We start from the raw sequence: 18,148 nt of genomic DNA, 5'->3' as shown, positions 1-18,148 counted from the left end.
AACTAAAAGCTTGATTACTCTACAAAGATGAAGTTACTAGAGAAACTACTGACAGAGCCAAGAATATGTCTCCCAAAATGGTTCTCAGTTAATTTAAAAAATTCAACAACACAAGGGGACCTTGACCCCGCCCCATGCACCCATCCGCAAGGTGTTAGGACAGTTGATTCTTTTGGACAATGGTGGGGAAGGGATGGAGTCATGAGTTCTCATCACCATAAATGAAGACCTAATCAAATTTCTTTTCCTTCTCTGTACTAAATTTCTTTGCCTTTTCTGTTACCAAGTCCATCCGGTGACCTATATAAACATCCCGAATTAGCACTGCGTCAGCTCACTGCGTGCTGTACAAACAGTACCTCGTGGTTCAAAAGAAACTAATTCAGAGGATGTCTTTTAATGTGGAGATTTTATAAGGACTCAAATGGAAGATGATTCTTATCTTTTCTGAGGTATCTTTTCAGTGGGGAGGAGCTACTACCCCTTATATAAGCATATTTGAAGACTAGTTTTGATTTTTTTTTTTAGGTTTTTTTGAGACAGGGTCTTGCTCTGTAATTTAGGCTGGCCTTGAACTCATTATGTAGGCCGTGTTGGCCTTGAACTTGCAGCAACCCTCCTGGCTCAGCCTCCCAAGTGCTGGGATCACATGCGCAACCATGCCCAGCTAGTTTTGATTTTTGAGTACAAATGTATAGCAATTAACCATACGGCTCCCAAGTCACAGAATGAATGAACTTTTGGGGTAGAATAATCTAATGTTTCCTACATGGATGCCAAGATTTTTCTGCCTAATACAGGTTTTCTTTTTGGCATCATTCACATGTAGCTAATCCTGCCTGGCACCTTTTAGCCAGCAGGCTCAACTGTTTCTTGTTTCCTCCTGGAACCTACAAATAGAGCCTTGACATCCATGGGTAAAAGGATGCTGGTTTCACTATGGCCATAGGACATGTTTCTAGTTCACCTAAAAACCAGACCAAACTGTTAAAGGGCATAGCCCTCATTTCATACCAGTACAAAAATGGAATTTGCTATCCTATCCCCTCGGATTCTCAGAGTGAATTTAGAAAGATGAGAGAGAAAGACAAGAGAGAATTAAAAGCCTTTGATCGATACTGTTAAGATTGTATGACTCGACCTATAAATGATTTACAATATGAAATCAAAGCCAATAATATATCAAGGATGTAAGTTTATTTGTTCTAACCACTCTATTAAGTGAAACTGAATCAAACCATGACCAGTGGTCGAATAACTGAATTAAAACCTCCCAGCCTTCATAGAGGACTCTAGGATCCCAGCATTACAAACTATAAAGTAAACCAGTTATACATGAGAGCTGGGCATGGTGGCGCACACCTGTGATCGCAGCACTCTGGGAGGCTGAGGTAGGAGGACCTCAAGTTCAAGCCAGCCTGGGAAACTTCTGACTGTGAGAAACTGTTTTAAAACTTAAAAAGCAATAAAAAAGGGCTGAGGCATAGCTCAGTATGAAAGCCATGAGTTCAGCCCCCACTGTCTGTCTGTCTGTCTCTCTCTCTCTCTCACACACACACACACACACACACACACACACACACACACACAGAAACTTATGCATAAGAATGTTTGAAAAGGGCCAGGGATTTGGCTCAGTAGTTTCACCGCCTGCTGCGCAAGCGCAAGGACCCGAGTTTGATCCCTGGTACCAAAAAAAAAGAAAAAAAGAATTTTAGAAAATAGACCTTGATATTCAGTTTGCAAAGATGAGATAGGGCATTGAGATTTCAGGGAATCTTAATGTGTCGATGTTTTGGATGTTTTGCATCATTTAAAAACTTTGGACACATCCACAAACTATTTGTACTATTATTACCTTAATCTCTATAAATCACTTTTATGTGCTTCAATTAAAAGAAAATCTTATAGTTCTACCATAAATGGAAAATCAGTTCCACTAACCTTAATTAATTAAAACACAAAAACACAATAATTGCTCTAAGAATATATCTTTACCTCACTCGTCTGGTTTCCTAGAGAAGGAATTTTTCCTACAGCACCATCAGATTCTGCCTGCCCTTCTTTCTTCTCGTCACAGAATTTACCTGGTTGGTGAGTATAGTTATTAAGCCACATTTCCTGACTGGGAAGCACTAACTTATCAAAAATTGTAGTTTTTGTCTCTTTTGTCTTCCTTCTCCGCTCAGTCTTGAGTCAGGCAATAACAGGCTAAGTGGTCTCTTGGTCACATTTGTGCTTTCCCTCAGGAGGGCAGCACAGCATCTGTCCCAGCTAGGGACAAGATGGAGAGAACATTAGTAGGATTTTTTGACTCACAAATCAGATCCCAGCCTGGCTTTTATCGTTGTAAGTATAATATTATCATCTCCTATCTACCCTCTGCTTTGGTCTTTTTTCTCAATTCATTCAGAATTCAGATAGAAAATTCAGATAGAAATTCAGATAGAAAACTTACCTTATTGTGTCCATCCAATTCCAACAAATATTCACACTTTAAAAAATTATTAGCTGGGCATGGTGGCACACACCTGTAATCCCAGCACTCGGGAGGCTGAGGCAGGAGGATCACTGCAAGTTCGAGGCCAGCCTGGGCCACAAAATGAGTTCAAGCACAGCAGCAACAACAACAACAACAACAAAAATCAATGCATTATGTCAAACCCTCTCACATACCAAGAATGAGTCAAGTCATCCCACTTTAAGATACACTAAGTACGGGTAGCAAATTGGGGAGTTACATAAATTTATCTTTTTTTTTGTCTTTCTAGCTAGAATAGATTCCACGTTAAGTTTACCCTGATGGGCTCTATTCAAAGAGTTAACTACAATAATTTGTAATAATCAGTGCACTCAAAATTAGGAGCAGAACCTAAAGTACTCTAGTAGCCAGACATTTTCTCCAGTAACAGGATATTTTTTTAAAAATTAAAACCAGTACAACATTGGCTCTGAGCAATGAAAGTAGATTCCAGCCACGTACAAGCAGGGTGGCTGCCCAAGAGGGGGAATGCAAAGTTCCGGATCTCTTGTTACCCAAAGTGTGTTCTGCAGAGCAGCACCCGGGAGTTTGTTGAAATGTAGGATCCCAAGCCCCACAGGTTTTGGCTTAGATCTAAAATTCTCCCAAAGGCTCATGTGTTTGGAAGGTGATTGGCTCATCAGGTGCTATACCCTTCAGTGGATTCATCCATGGATGAGTTCAATAGCTGAATGGGCATCAGGAGATGGGGCCAGGTCGGAGCTGGGTCATGGGGGTGGGGGTGGGTGGCCTGGAAGGGTGTGCAGGTGTGCGGTATTCTTGTCCTGACTCCTCCTTCACTCTGCTTCCCAGCTCCCATGAGGGGAGAGTTGCTTTCCTTCACCATGCCCAATTAAAACAACGCTGAGATTCCGCCTCACCCCAGAAAGAATTGCTGCTCTCAGAAATCAACCAACAACTAGTGCTGGTGGGGGTGTGGGGAAAAGGAACCCTTCTCCACTGCTGGTGTGAGTACAGACTGGTGCAACCACTGTGGAAGTCAGTGTGGAGATTCCTCAAAATCTAGGATTAGAAGTCCCATTCTAGGGTTGGAAATTTAGCTCAGTGGTTCTGCTGCCTGCCCTGCCAGTGCAAGGACCCAAGTTTGATCCCTGGTACCAAAAAACAAACAAACAAAAAAAGCAGAAGAAGTTCCATTCGACCCAGCTATCCCCTACTGGGTATCTTCCCCAAAGAATTAAAAGCATCATTCCACAGTGATATATGTGCACCCATGTTCATAGCAGCACAGTTTGTGATAGCTAAAGCTTGGAAACAGCCCAAATGCCCATCAACTGATGAATGGATAAGAAAAATGCATTTTTTCTATACAATGGAGCACCGCTCTGCCACACCTCTCACCATGCCATTTCTGCCTTGGAGCCAGCTGCCTGGGCTGAACTGAAAGCCAGCACCAGCCTCTCCTCCTTAAGTTGCAGGTGTCAGGTATTTTGTCCCAGACACAGGGAAGTGACTAATACACCACAGTGGACTTCCTAGGTCAGAACCCGAATTTTAAAGTTTCCAAGATGATTCATGTGTGTGTGTGTGTGTGTGTGTGGTGTGTGTGTGTGTGCATGTGTGTGTGTGTGTGTGGTGTGTGTGTGTGTGCGTGTGTGTGTGTTACAGTGGGATAGCCCAGTGCATTTCTAAAAAGCTGCCAGGGGATGCTCGTCTGCAGATACTGTAGACTGCAGAAATGGGGGAAAGTTTCGCAGGCATCAGACCTAAGTACACACCTCAGCTTCCCTCCCAATGCTTCCACCAAATCAGATTTGGTTGCCCTGTGAGCCAGGGACAAGGACCTGACAGCGTTCACTGCATCAACCACCGTTAAGAAATACACTCTCTCCAGAAGGACGTCAGAGGGTCCCTGAATCAACGTTTTTCAGGTTTTGAAGCCTTTGGTTATAAAAGAATTGACACTCTGAAAAAGAAATAGAACTGCCACCAATGGGGCGAATGATAACATGGGTTAAATTTTATGGTGGGTACATGGATGTCTGTTATATTATTTTCTGTGTGTTTGTCATTTTGAAATTAAAAGATATAAAAACTAAGGAGTAAAAGTAACATATCCAATTGAGATAGGAAAAATTGCAAAAGAATAAAAATCACTGGTAATTCGACTATCCAGATAGAGATACCTTTGAGTATTTGTCCTTTCAGTCCTTTTTCTTGTTAAAGGGGAAATTGAAAATTTGTATTTTATTATAATCATTGAAGGTCACGCTGTTAATTCTTTCTTCAAGTGTTCCAACTGAAATGGTCACAGAAATGGAGATAAAATAAATGGGCCAGGAGAGGCCTTTGTCAGTGTCAGAAGACTGGGAAGCTAGCCAGCAATAAGCCAGAGCCAAATGAGAGGTGTCCACAAAGAACCCCAAGCTCAGAGTGAGGGGCACAGGGTAGGACTCAGGACACAGATATGAGTGGCATCGGTGCTGATCCACAGGCCACTTCCCCGGCAAGCGTGCCAAACCCAGGGAGGCATTTCCGCAGCAAGCTCCTAATGAGGGCACTTAGAGGAGGGCCAGTGCCCTACTAACTCCTGCTGCAGAATAAAACCAGAAAGGAAACTGCTTTGCCCAGCAGGAAACTTCTCTTGGGCAATGCTGACTCCCCGGAAATTCACTCCCTACTCATCACAGGCAACCAAAACCCCAGTCCAGAAAAAGAAAACTACAAAAATATAAGCTTTGCCATCATGCCTTAGTCTGAGACAAAAAGACCCGACAAGGGCTCACCCACTCTCTGACAGATCCATTTTTTAAAACCCAAGAAAGGACAAGATCTCCCTGTATAAAGATGCACAAGGAGGAAAAAACTACGGGGAAATGGGAAAAAAACTAATAATAATAAACTAAGTTTCCAGAGTTTAAAAAGAACTATGCTAAAAGATTCTTCTGAAATGTGAGTCAAGAAAATGGAAAAGCATTTTGGAATTATTTGTGGTCCATATTTTCTTGAGACTTGACATTGCATTATAAAAAGAAGATGCTTAAGAAATACTGCTTTCAGCCCAAAGAAGGCATGGGTAAGTTAAAAGAACAGGCTTTCTTTGGCTTTAGAATACCCAGGTTCAAATTTTGGCTCTGCCATTTTTTTTCAGCTGTGTGAGTTTCATCCAGGAAACCTCTCTGTGCTTCAGTTTTCTCAACTACACAAAAGGCTGACAATGTGGTTTCTACCTCACAGAATTCCCAGGTATGTAAAATGTGACCCTGTATATCCAGTGTTTGGCAAAGCAGTCAATGGTTACATGTGCCTTTTTCTACAAAAAATATCACCAAATTTTAAAAAAGCAACGGACAACATTTGTTTTCTAATGGGTGAATCTGGTCTCATTTAGCCTGCATATTTACCTCTATTCCCTCCCCTAAATGCCACTGGAATGATAAAAAGCACAAACCTGCAACCCAGGTAACCCTGGAAAAGAGAGAAAGGTTTCATTGACAGGAAGCCCCAGAAAATTCTGGAAAGATATGAAATGATGCAGTCAGCCTGACAGAAAACTCACATGAAGTCTTTGGTGAGCCCCAGGCCCTCACGACTCCTTGCCTGGCCCTCCTGTCCCAGGAAGCAGAGGAGGAATGGAGAGAGAAGCTGCTAACTCAGAGGCTGCTAAAGAATGAAATGTAAACCAGGCCTAATGTCATATGCCTGTAATCCCAGCACCCTGGGAGGCTGAAGCAGGATTATAAACGCAAGCCCAGCTTGGGCAACCTAACAATTTAGTGAGATCTGTCTCACTAAAGAGACAGAAAAATAATAGAGTGAAAAATAAGGCTGGGGATGTAGCTTAGTGTGGAAGCTCTGGGTTCAAACCCCAGTACTAACAAAAAAAAGTTAAATTAGTTCTTTAAAAAATTTTTAAAGTATGTCCTTGGACCCCTCGTATCTGTTGATTTTACCTTCACAGGTAGAGCGGTAGGGTGGGTGGGCAGGGATGTACATGGGACTGTGTTTGCACCTGAGCGTGTTTGTGTCTTGGGGTGTCGGTACATGAATCTGTGAAGGAGGACTATGTATTTAGAAAGTGTTAGAAGTAAATTTATGAATGTCTGTTACTATTCAGATGCATCTGCAGCTATGTATGAAAGGGGTTTGTGGGCAAGTAGCATGGGAAGATGTGAAGAGCCACATCCAAAGTCAGACTGCCTGGGCTGAAATCGACTCTCTCACATGTGCTAGCTCTGTGACCTTCGGCAAGTTCTTTATAACCTTTCTGTGCCTCGGTTTCTCCTTTGTAAAATGGGACTAATGGCGTCGCCATCCCTTAAGGCTATGACATGAAGTGAAGATATCAGATGTTACTTAACTTTTGCCATGGAAACCATTCAACAAATGTAAGCAATTAATAACATCCGTGCCTGGTGCACGTGTGTACAAGTGTACATGGATGTGCTTGCACACCAGGCCCTCAAGTATAGGCAGGGCCTTCCTGTCTCTGGGAGGTGACTAGGTAGAAATCTGAGAGCAGTGGAGAAAGAAGCCCTCCTGCCATCAAGTGCAAAGGCAGCTGTAATCCAAGTCAGAACATGTGGTCCAAACTCCTGAGCAGCTGTCTTTAACCCCGAGGTCTGTGCATCTTCCTTAGAGCGTGAAGACTGTAAGAGATATGGTTGCTTGTTAATAATTTCCATAATCCTCATGATCAGCTACTAAACCAGCAGCCTACTTCACATAAGCAATAATAATTTATAGTTGCAGTTAATGGGCTGTTTTATAGGAACCCACAATTATAATTGGATGTCAAGTGTTGTGAATCTCAGCGGAGGGAAAGTGACAACCACTGGGGCCTGGTGTTTAATTTTTTAATGTGATTATTAAATTTCCCATCTCCTTGCTCCTGTATCCTCTCTCAATGTGGCTTCCAGCTGTGGCTCCTCGTTTTTACTGCTGTCTTCTCTGGATCAAAATCTTAAAATTAACTTCTATAAACCGGTTTCTGGCTCTGTGGATTTTCAGTGTGCATAGATGGACAGCCTCACCAGTGTGAATTCTGCAAAACACTAAAAGAGGGTAGATACCAACTTTTCTGACTAGGAACTCCTGACCCCACTCCCCAAAACATCTGGCTAAAAAAGTCCTCCAAGTCTCCAGGTTTGCTCAGCTCACTTTGTACATATAGAACTCCACAGCACACAGCCCGGTGGCCTCCACCATTCAGAAGGTGACCACAGGGAATACCTGATTCCTTCAACCCAGTGGCCGGGAGCCTTAGAAAGGACATCCGAGGCATTCTGCATTCAGAATCTATGCTCGGGGTTCTTCTAGATTCTAGGACATAAGATTAACAGGATTGGGCCGGGATGTAGCTCAGTGGTGCCGCCACCTACCTCGAAGCGCAAGGTCCTGAGTTTGATCCCCTGTTCCAAAAAAAGAAGATTAAGAGGATTCACCAATAGCAAGTACTAAGGAAGTGGTATAGTTGTTTTTGGAAGTGGCAAACAGATTAAGAAACCATACAAAACATGCTTTTTCTATTTTCATTTATGAGTGAAGGAGAAAGTATGGCCCTCTTCCCTTGAGGCTAAGGAACACTTCCTGACAGGATCTTAGGGACTTATTGAACAAAAGAAAGAAAAGGCAATCAAAGAGAAGCTGACCAGGATGTTACAACTGAGGGTGCTGCTGAGCTTACCTACCTTGTCTATCCTAAATCCCAGCGCTTCTAGGACCCAGTGTCCAAAGCCAAAAACAGAGACTAACGGAAAACAAAATTTTGTCCCGAGTCTAGCCAAATGCAAAACTACATGAGGACCCAACATTTCCCAGAACAACTGAGACACAAGCCAAAGTATAATCCAATTATAACACCAAAGCCTTCTCCAAAATCCATCCTGAACACAGTCAAGCCCAGAATCCAGTGGAAAAGTAGCCTTGAATTCTGTCTTACCCAAAACCCATAACTGAGACCAAATCCCATGCCTGCTTCAAGATGAGGGGAGTCAAAAACATTAAGTTCCTTAAAACTATTGGCCATTCATTATTGCCTGAATCTAGAACCCTCTGACCCAGCATTTCTCTACTGGGCAGGGACCGCATGCCAAATAGGCTTGTTGCATTGCACCCCAAACACCTGGACTTCCAGTTCTCTGCAGACAGAGACCTCTTCTACTCAATTAGGAAATCCCAAGCTCAGCACAGGCCCAGGATAATAAATGCCTGCTCAATGACTAGTCAGAGCCAGTTAAGAGACGATGTTCTTTGGTGTCCATCAGACCTGGATGAGAATCGCCACTCTGTCACTTCTTAGCTATATGACCTTGAATGGGTCCCTTCCCCTTCCTTGGCTGTGGGGAGAATATGGAAAAGCAAATCTCAACTACTTGGCACAGGATGTTGGTTTCCTTTTTCTTTCTCCACGGGCAATACCTCTGAGGCGGGCTTTAGATAATACCTACGTTTTTCTCTGCAGCACTGGTGCACAGTCCTCAGAGGGTTTCGGGTTGCCGGAGCCCTTGTGATCTGCCAAGTCTACTTTGCCTTCCTGCTGTCTGATATTCTATTTGCCTCTTTCCAGGATGGAGTACCGATACCCCTTTGTACTTGTTATCTCTGGCCTCAGTAGTGCTGTGTAATGAAGAGTCACAAAACTTCAGTGGAACACAACACTGTGAGTCCTTGGGTTGGCTGAGCCATTCTGCTGATCTGGGTCAAACTTAGCTTATCTCTTGCACCTTTGAACAGATGGGGTCCTCGGTGTTACTCCATGAGACTTCTCATCCTCCAGCAGGCTACTCTGCGTCGCTGTGTGACAACGGTGGGATTCCAAGTAAGAGCTCTGAAGCCTGGGCTCAAAACTGGCACTCCATGGTCCATCCCTGTCATGGAAAGTAACAAGGACGGCCCAGTTTCAAGCAGCAAGAACATAAACTGTCCCTTGTTGGAAGGAATGTCAGAGTCAATGCAAGTAAAACAGATTCAGAGACGAGAAGAATTACGACCATTTTTGGTAATCAATCAACTATCCCTTCTTTGTCTTCCTCAAATCTCTTTGGCTTTGAGAAGGTAGAGAAGAGGCTGGAGAGAATGACATGCTTAACTGGCGCCAAATATTTGGGTTATAACTCCACAGGTATTACTTAGCCTTTCTGAACTTCAATCTCCTCATCTATAGAGTAATGTCAACTGCAAGAATTGCTGACTCCCATCCAACTCCCATTGCTCCTTTAGGGTATGCCACTCTGGTGTCTCTAAGAGCAGGGAGAAAGATCTAAGCAGCACATTGCTGGGGCTGCTGTCCATCTCAGATCCCAGGTCAGCTGCGACTCCAGCATCCAAAGCCAAGTACAGAGCTGCAGATTGCTAGAAAGATGGCCTTTCACTATTTCCCAGGAAAAATGTTTCTCCAGGTAGCTATCCCATCGGAGGAAAGGGTGAGGCAGTAAAACAAGTAACTGCCTACTTTATTAGCCATTTAGTTTTTTCCCAAATTCTGTGGGAGAATCTGGAGGTACGGTCCATGCCTGGCTCTCTCAAGGTAACTTTTGCACATAACACAAATGTTTTCCCTCCTGCCCTCATCTACCATCTACTTTCCCCTAAGGTAGTGCAAACTGGGCCACACGCTGCTCTTCCTCTAACTACTGTTTATTTCATTTGCATTTTCCAATTATAATTCTATTGTCCTAAAGTGAGTACCCTATTACCAGGGCAACCAGAAGTGGAGCCTGGGCAAATCTAATCTGTACTGAAACATAAATTCTACTGGGCTCCAACCCACTCTAGAAGTCAAAGAACAAAACGCATCCCACGGTTCCACCTGCCCACTTTTCTGTTTTGTCTTTCTACAGACAGGACTTCGCTGACCTCCGTGGTTTCTCCACGGTGTGTGTGCACACAGTTCATTTTGCTCATACTCCACAGCCCCAGTAGCTTACTCCTCCTATAAGCAGGCTCCCCTCTGATCAATCATCCTTACTCACAACCTACCCCATGGGGCTGGGGCGAGGTTAAATGCATAATGCATTTAAGTTCTTAGCATGGTGCTCAACACATAACGAGCAACTCAATAAAGAATAACTATCACCATTATTATTAATATTAATATTAGCATTAATATTAATCTGTTCCCATCCTCACTGGGGCCTTTACATTAGTGGCTCTTCTCATAGCCTTCATCCTCTTTTCAAGACAAAAGCCTTCTCTTACCCAGGCTCTTTACTTCTTTACTCCTAGTAGATGACCCTTACCTCTGGCCAGGTAAACCCAGGTCAGAAAACTGTTACTATTGCCATTGGGAAAGATGCTTCTGGACCAACTCCATATAGGGAGAGAGAAGAGATCTTGCCCTGTACTTTCTCTATTAACTCTTAGTCCAAGCAGAGGCCAGGGCCCTAAGGAATAGGTGGTATTGGGCAGGTACCTTTGCCTGTCCCTGTCCTGTTAGAGCTAAAATGAGGAGACCAGCAGCTGGTAGGAAATGAATATGACACCAATGCTCTGCTGGAAATGCTATAAATAGAGAAAGTCAATGGAGTGGAAAGGAAGGCATTTAACAGCTAAGTGTTCTTTGCAACAGCAGGCTCACACCTCATTTTATCAGACATTATTTACACAAAAGAAGGTGCAGTGGTCCTTATGGCATCATTAGGCACGGATTGCTTTCCTAACCACGAATGCAACACCCTTGGGAAGCAACACCTCTAGAACTCCTCAAGGATGCCAGGGAAATTAAAGTTCCAGGAAACAGACACAGCCATCCCGTTGGCCAACCAGGAATTGCATCATCATGCCCCTCTATCACATTCTCTCTTGCTTTGTTCTCAGACCAGCAATAATACAAAGAATGGATGTGAATCTCAGTTGCAAAAGTCAGGGGTGCAAGAGTATCCATAATTTATTTTCAAGAACCGGTCGAATTTCCCATCCTGAGCTGCAGGGAATTCCACTTTGATTTCTTGGCATGTCCCTCACTCAGCTCAGCCAGGCTATGCTGTCCAGGACCAAGTCATAGAGTACATGACTTCCATATCAACCCCCCCCACCCCGCTGCCCCGGTTTGTTCTACCCATCTGTGTGCTGACTTCAGCCCTGGGTTCTCTGCTATTTCTAACCCACTTTGGACATAGGAGTCTCTGGTAAGATTGGGGATCCAGGTCTCTGTGGCCTCATGTCCCTGGACCTGTTGTGCACCCATTTTCCCCTGGTGTCCTCCTGTCTTCCTATTGCTCCAGAGACCCATGGACCGCTCCCCTATATCCTGCCTCGCCCAGAGAATATCTCTTTCTCTTGGTCTGAGGAAGCACTTTCCTTTCTGAGTCTTCCAAATCACGCTGCTTCCTCCCACAACCCTGCTTTCCACAGTTTTGAGTTTTCCACAATAATGACAGAAATCTCAGGGAAACTTCTGCCTGTATATCTAACACAAGGCAATCAAACACCAAGTGGACCGCCTGGTTGCATGGGAGAAAATATAAATTGACATCTCCCAACAGCATCCAGGCAGCAGTATTTAAGAAAAGTTGACTACATGTTCTGTCTACCTAGGCAGTGTGTTCTTTCAGGAACACACATGAGCCCACACATTCAGAGTGTTGATAGCCTGCTTTAACCAAGCCCTGGAGAGACCCACTCACCCACCAGCTGCTTGCCTGAACAGCTTGTTGGTCCAGGGGAAGCGGTCCAGGGGAAGTAAGGAGGATGCCGTGCAGGTCCCCGCATGGGCCTTGTCTTGCAGTTTGTGCCTCACTTCATTGTCTCTGGGATTCTGGGCACCCCTCTGAAGAATAAAATAGCCACACTGCAAACACTGAAACACAACCACCAAGAGATGACCCAGTCAATTGCCAACTTTGGCACCCATTTAGTCACTCAAAAAATGTTACTGGTTGCTGGCTCTGTGCCTGGCTTTATGCTAGAGGCCAGGGGAGCCTCAGTATTAAGTCATTTTGTTGTTGTTGTTGTTGTTGTTAATTTAATTGATACCTTGCAAATGCTTACCCTACATAAGCACTGTTCTGGGCTGGAGGGATACAGCAGAGAGGGAGACAGCCAAGGTGTCTTAGGGAAATGATGTTTCAGGGGGAAGATAGAAGATGAATAAATAAGTTGATTGCAGAAAGAAAATAAAGGTGAGTATGGGGGGTGGAGAATAAAGGGGGTTCTTATTTTACAGGCTGATCAGGGAAGGTCTCTCTGGTGAGGTGACTTAAGCAGCAGTGACAATGACACGATCATGGGGTTGGAGAAAGTGTTCCTAGCAGAGAGAACAGCAAGTGGGGTTGTGTTGGGTGAGTAACTGAATGTCTGAATAACTGAAAGGAAGCAGTGGCTGAGCATAAATCCTGAGGACAGGAGGGTAGGAGCTGAAGTCAATGAGACACCAAAAGGGTAAAAGCCTCTAGGCAGAGAAACAATTCCAACTCTAAGTGCCAGGAGAAGTCAGGAGAGTTTTAATCAGGAGAGTAACATGATACATTCCAAAAAGATCTCTCAGGCCCAAGTGTGCAGAGGGGACCAGGGGGGAGAGACCATGAGTGTGTGACCCCAGCCGTGAGGAAGCTGGAGGAGCCAGCCAGGGAATGGACAGCAGGGGCGGAGGGCAGTGGACGCACGCAGGGTGTCATAGTCTGTTTTCTGTTGTGATACGTGAATGCCATACACTGGTATTTTATAGAGAATGGAGGTTTATTTAGCTAACGGTTCTGGAGGCTGGGAAGTCCAAGAGCAAGGAACAGCATGTGGTGAGGGCCTTCCTGCTGCATGATAACACGGCGGAGGGGATCAGGTGGCCGGACAGAACAAGCATGCGGAGGTCAGTTTCCCTTCCTCTTCTTATAGTCACTAAACCTGTCACATGACCCATGTTCATGACCTCATCTAACCCTAATTACCCCTCCACAGGCTCCTCTACAAATACCATTTGCACTGAATTTGAGGATTAAATTCCCAACACACCAATCCTGGCAGAGAATGTGGGGAGTCACAGCTGCTCTTCTGCCTATTCCGCTCTCAAAACATTCCCACCAGCCCCAAGAGATCCCCTAGGATCGCCCGCAGGGATCCCCTAGGATTCCCAGGACCCCAGGCAGAGGCCCCCTTCTTTCCTCAGCCTGGGGCCACGGGGCGGCGTGGTCCGGTGGGAGGCCGGGCCCTCTCCCGCCCCGCAGGGCAGGCGGCCCCACTCCCGGCGCTGCCCTGCGCGGGCAAGGGCTCAGCTGCTGACCCTGGGGCTCCCCGCAGCCGCCTCTGCCGAGAGCTGCAATTCGCCACCAGCTCAGAGGTCACCGCAGAGGAGCCCAGCCGCCCGCCAGCGCTTTTGCGCCGCTATAAAAAGCCATTTAAGGGCCGCTTTGTGAGCCGCAGCGCTGCTTGCAACCTTGGAGGAGGAAGCAGCGGAAGCCACTGTCCCGCAGTCTCGGGGCCGCTTCCGGCCCCAGTGGGGCTGCGAACCCCGGAAACCCCCGCGCTGCCCGCCCCGCTCCCGGCGGCTGCGGGGGGACGCGGAGGGGAGACGGAGCCCCGGATCAGCCCGACCTCGACCTCGCCCCGAGGGTCGCGGCTGCCTGCGCCCGCGCTGCGCCCCCTCTCGGGGAGGTTGCTGCCATCCTCGCCCATTTCTCCGAGGGAAGCGCTCGGGGCAGGGTAGGGAAATCCTGCCTGGGGCTTCACGGTGGTAAAGCGGCAAAGGCTGGATCTAAAGTCGGACAGTAAAGCCCCAAAGCCAGTGATCTTCACGTAATCGCCAAGGAGGCAAAGGTAGGACCGTCGCTCCAGCCACCAAGTCGAGCAGCACGAGGCTTAACCGCGAGGGTGCAGAGTCCGGAAACCTCACTGCCGTCCCGGCTCCGAGCTGCCTTTAAAACACCGCCACCTACAGGTAGAGCTGGTCGTTGTTTCTTTGGGGTCCCGTTGAGTCGTTCTTTGGGCCTCTGGTTGGTCCATTTATTTGTTTGTTTGTTTGTTTGTTTGTTTCGCAGTACCCGGGATCGAACTCAGGACCTTGAGCTTGCGAGGCAGGCGCAGTGCCACTGAGCTACATCCCCGGCCCGTGTCGTTCCATTTATTGCCAGGAGCACGGAACTGGACTGAAGTACAAGATTCCTCGTCTAGAGGAGGAGACACATTTCACACAGGCAACGATAGTACAGGATAGAAGGATAATGAGAAGGGAGGGAGGGAAAGGGGGCTTCCTGGAGGAGGAGCCACTTGGGCTAAAATGTGAAGGATAAGTAGACATTATCCGAGCCAAGAAGGGTCTAGAAATGTGTTCCAGAGTGAGGCGTAGTGGCATCTATCATGAATCTAGGAGACTGAGGCAGGAGGACCTCAAGTTTAAGGCCAGCCCGAGCAACTTCGTGAGACCCTGTCTCAAAATAAAACATTTTTAAAGCAGCTCAGCCCTCCCTGGGTTCATTACCCGGGAAAGGGGATGGGGCGGGAGTGGGGAGGGAAGAGGGGAGAGAAAGAAGGTAAGAAAAAAAGAAAGGAAAGAAAGAAAAAAGAAAGAAAGGAGTTCCAGGCAGGCAGAGGGAAGGGATGCATGAGGCGCTAGGGTGGAGCACAGACCCGGTCCTCAGCTACGCGAGGGGCAGAGCCAGGCTCCCTCGGACTCCACCCGGGTAGAGGAGCTGCATCCCACCTTCTCCACCCTTCGAGATGCACGATGGGGGCTGCCCCAGTCTTGGGCAGAGTCACACGAAGTGTTGCACAGCTCTGGGCAGGGAAGCACCACCCAGCGGCCCCCCGGTCTCCACAGGAAAGTCTGAGCCCCCCGCGGGGAGGGAAAGGGAAAGGTGGGGGGTGCGAGGGTGAGGGCAGCTGCCAGCTCCTGCCGGGTCCTGGAAGCCGGGTTATCTCCTCCGGCCTCCGGCCTTCGCAGGCTCCCGGCAAACAGCAAGTGCTTAAGGGCTTAGCGATAAGCCCGGGAGACAGATGCTGCTTCTTAGGTGAAGTCTGGGGACTTCCTTCCTAGAAATCACTGAGGCCGTCTCCAAAGAACCCCGGAGGGGAGAAGACACTTCTGCCCAGCGGCGTCCCACTGGCCTACAGGTACCACTGTCCCTGAGCAGGTCCAGAGGGAAGGGAGGAGCCCAGAGCCGCCTCGCGCTGCTTGCTCACTTTTTCTGCGCTGCTTCAAGCTGCCTTCCAAGCCTCACGGCTCTACGCAGACCCGGGGCTCCTGGCAGCTGATGACCATCACATTCTGCCTCTCCTCCTCGGGATTCCTGAGCGTCTTCCTGCTCTCATTCCAGGCTTCATCCCTGCCCTGAAAGCAGCAGCTCCTCTTCTCCCTTGAGTCCAACTTCTCCGCCTGTGTCCTACGTGCTGCATCAGCCCGGGGATCCCGAGACTTAGTTTCCCCTATTGTCCCATCTCTCTTGAGACATCAGTGTTTTTGCATTCTCTCTCTGCCAGTGGACATAAGTGTTTGGAACTGAACACGCAACATTTTCCCACCTCCCTGCCACCATCCTTCTCTCTCTTTTCCTCCACTGTCGCACTGTGCTCCGGAGAGGCAGCGGTGCCTTTCTGGTGTGTCCTCTGCTCCCAGGCTCTCCAGGACCGTTTGTCTAATGCCACCAAGGTGACCACTCTTCAGGCATTTTCTACCTGCCAGTTCAGCATCCTCTGAGACATGAGTTCATTCCTTCATCATACAGCCACGTGAATGATGATCATTTTCGTTTTACAGCTAGGAAGACGGAGCCTGGGAGGGTGCAGTAAACCACTCAGTCACCCTAGTGACCTAAAACCTTCTGGCCACTACTCTGCAGCCTCTCATCTGTCCTACTGTTCCCTATATCCCTGGTTTAAGGGAGGCACTAGATAAACATGTGTTGATTGAATGAGTGCTCGAACACTTTAATGACTCTTTGCCAGCTTGTCTAGTGACATTTTCTGCAAAGTTTTACAATTTAGTCATAAATGCAGTTGGTAGTCATGTTATATGTTTCATTGTGTCTCATCACCCCAGAATTACTTTATGAATTAAATATCCTGAAAAGTAAAATAGAGTTGAATGCAATACAATCCCAAACCCATATATCTTGTGCCGTCATCTTTGCTGTCAAAAAGCCAATGCCTCCTTACACAGCAGAGAGCACTGACAACATATTAATTTGGTTTAGCTCATGAGGTACATACACTTGAGCATGAACAGTACAAAAAAAGAAGTCAAGGAGACAAAAGGAATCAAAATGGACAGGTTTGGTAAATCCTGCTCAAAACCCTACAGATCGGAAAATATTTATTAAACATACATATTCAAGAAAGCTTGTTCAGCAAACAGAAGAGAAAAGGACACCCACAAGAACAAAATGGATCAAATGTGGAAACTGTTTCAAAGGACTAAAAAATTAAGTTAAAAATCCCCTTAGGAAAAGTGAGAAAAATAGCCATCTATTTAAATGAATGGGCAACACGATGAATTAGCTTTAGACAAATTAGCTGGTGTCAGTCAGAATGAGCTAGATTCTGCCTCAGTGATGACCCCCAGATCCCGGGGGTTGAATACAGCGAAGGTTTCCTGCTCATTCCATGGCTGGGGCTCTGCTCTGTCTCATCCTCATTCCAGGCCCCTGGCTGACAGTACTGCAATGCTACTGAGAGGTCGTAAACTCTCTACTACTTCTAAGTGGTTCTGCTTACATGTGACAACTTGCACTGACCAAAGCGAATCTCATTGCTTCCATGAGCTTGACAAGGCAGGTAGATACACAGTAGTACCCCTTGTCTGTAAGAAATAGGCTCTTACCCCCAGGGATTCTGAAACCACTGACAGTATGGTAACCTGCATGCACTATACATCCATTCTTAAGATACAGTTTAACTTATGATTAGGAACAGTAAGTGTCTCAGTCCCTTCTCTGTTGTTATAATGGAGTTCCTGAGAATGGGTAACTTAAAAAGAAGAGAAGCTTCTTTTGGTTCTCACTTCTGCAGGCTGAGAAGTCTAAGATTGGGAGAGAGCCTTCTGCCAGTTCAGTTCATGGCAGAAAGGGGAGAGGCAAGCAGGCCCATGCAAAAAGCAAACTGCAAGGAGCGGCCTCACTGTAGAACAACCTGCTTTCTCAGTAACCAGTCAGGTCTGCAAAGAAGGCATTAAATCCGTTCCTGAGCATTGCGTCCTACTAGGCTCACCCTCCAGCACCGCCACACTGAGGTTCCAACACATGAGATCCGGGGGGATGCATTCAAACCACAGCAATGAGAGGTTAGTGACAATAACTAATACTAAAATATAACGATCATGCAATGCTGTAGATTGTAACAAAAGTTATGTGCATATTCTCTCTCTCTCATTACCTTTTCACTTAAAGGAAGCACTTTCCAGCTTCTCTTTGGCACAGCCAGATCGATGCCCCTGTAGATGGCATTTTCTTATTTCTCACCCAACATGAATACAAAGAAAAACCGCTGAAAATGTCAGGGTCACGAACAAGATAAAAATTGATGTTTCTTTTGTAAGAATAAGACTTGAGGTAGGAAGCCCAGGGCTGGTCTGGTAACTCTGTGGTCACCAGGGACCCAGCCTCCTCCTATGCTCATGCTCCACTGTCCTATGCCCTCACTGGATGGTCCAAGAGGACTGTAATTAGCCCTTGCACTCATGTTGTGGGCAACCAGAGGAAGGAAAGGAGGGAAGAGGGATGGCCCTAGCTTTTAAGGAGACTT

The 18,148-nt window shown here is 46.5% G+C and overlaps 1 long non-coding RNA gene across 1 annotated transcript; it reads left to right on the top strand.

Annotated features, from left to right (window-relative positions):
* The first annotated feature begins 13,679 nt into the window (after positions 1 to 13,679).
* On the top strand, positions 13,680 to 17,275 carry LOC147828649 (uncharacterized). Its single transcript, XR_015450448.1, has 3 exons — positions 13,680 to 14,351; positions 14,452 to 15,523; positions 15,727 to 17,275. It is a non-coding gene; the product is annotated as an uncharacterized LOC147828649 (long non-coding RNA).
* The last annotated feature ends 873 nt before the right edge of the window (positions 17,276 to 18,148 follow it).

This window comes from Heterocephalus glaber, unplaced genomic scaffold (genome assembly GCF_053883595.1).
Source record: "Heterocephalus glaber isolate CG9 unplaced genomic scaffold, H.glaber_assembly_v1.0 deba00000943, whole genome shotgun sequence".
In the NCBI taxonomy this organism is placed as follows: Eukaryota; Metazoa; Chordata; class Mammalia; order Rodentia; family Bathyergidae; genus Heterocephalus; species Heterocephalus glaber.
This window is presented reverse-complemented; position numbering and strand designations above follow the sequence as displayed.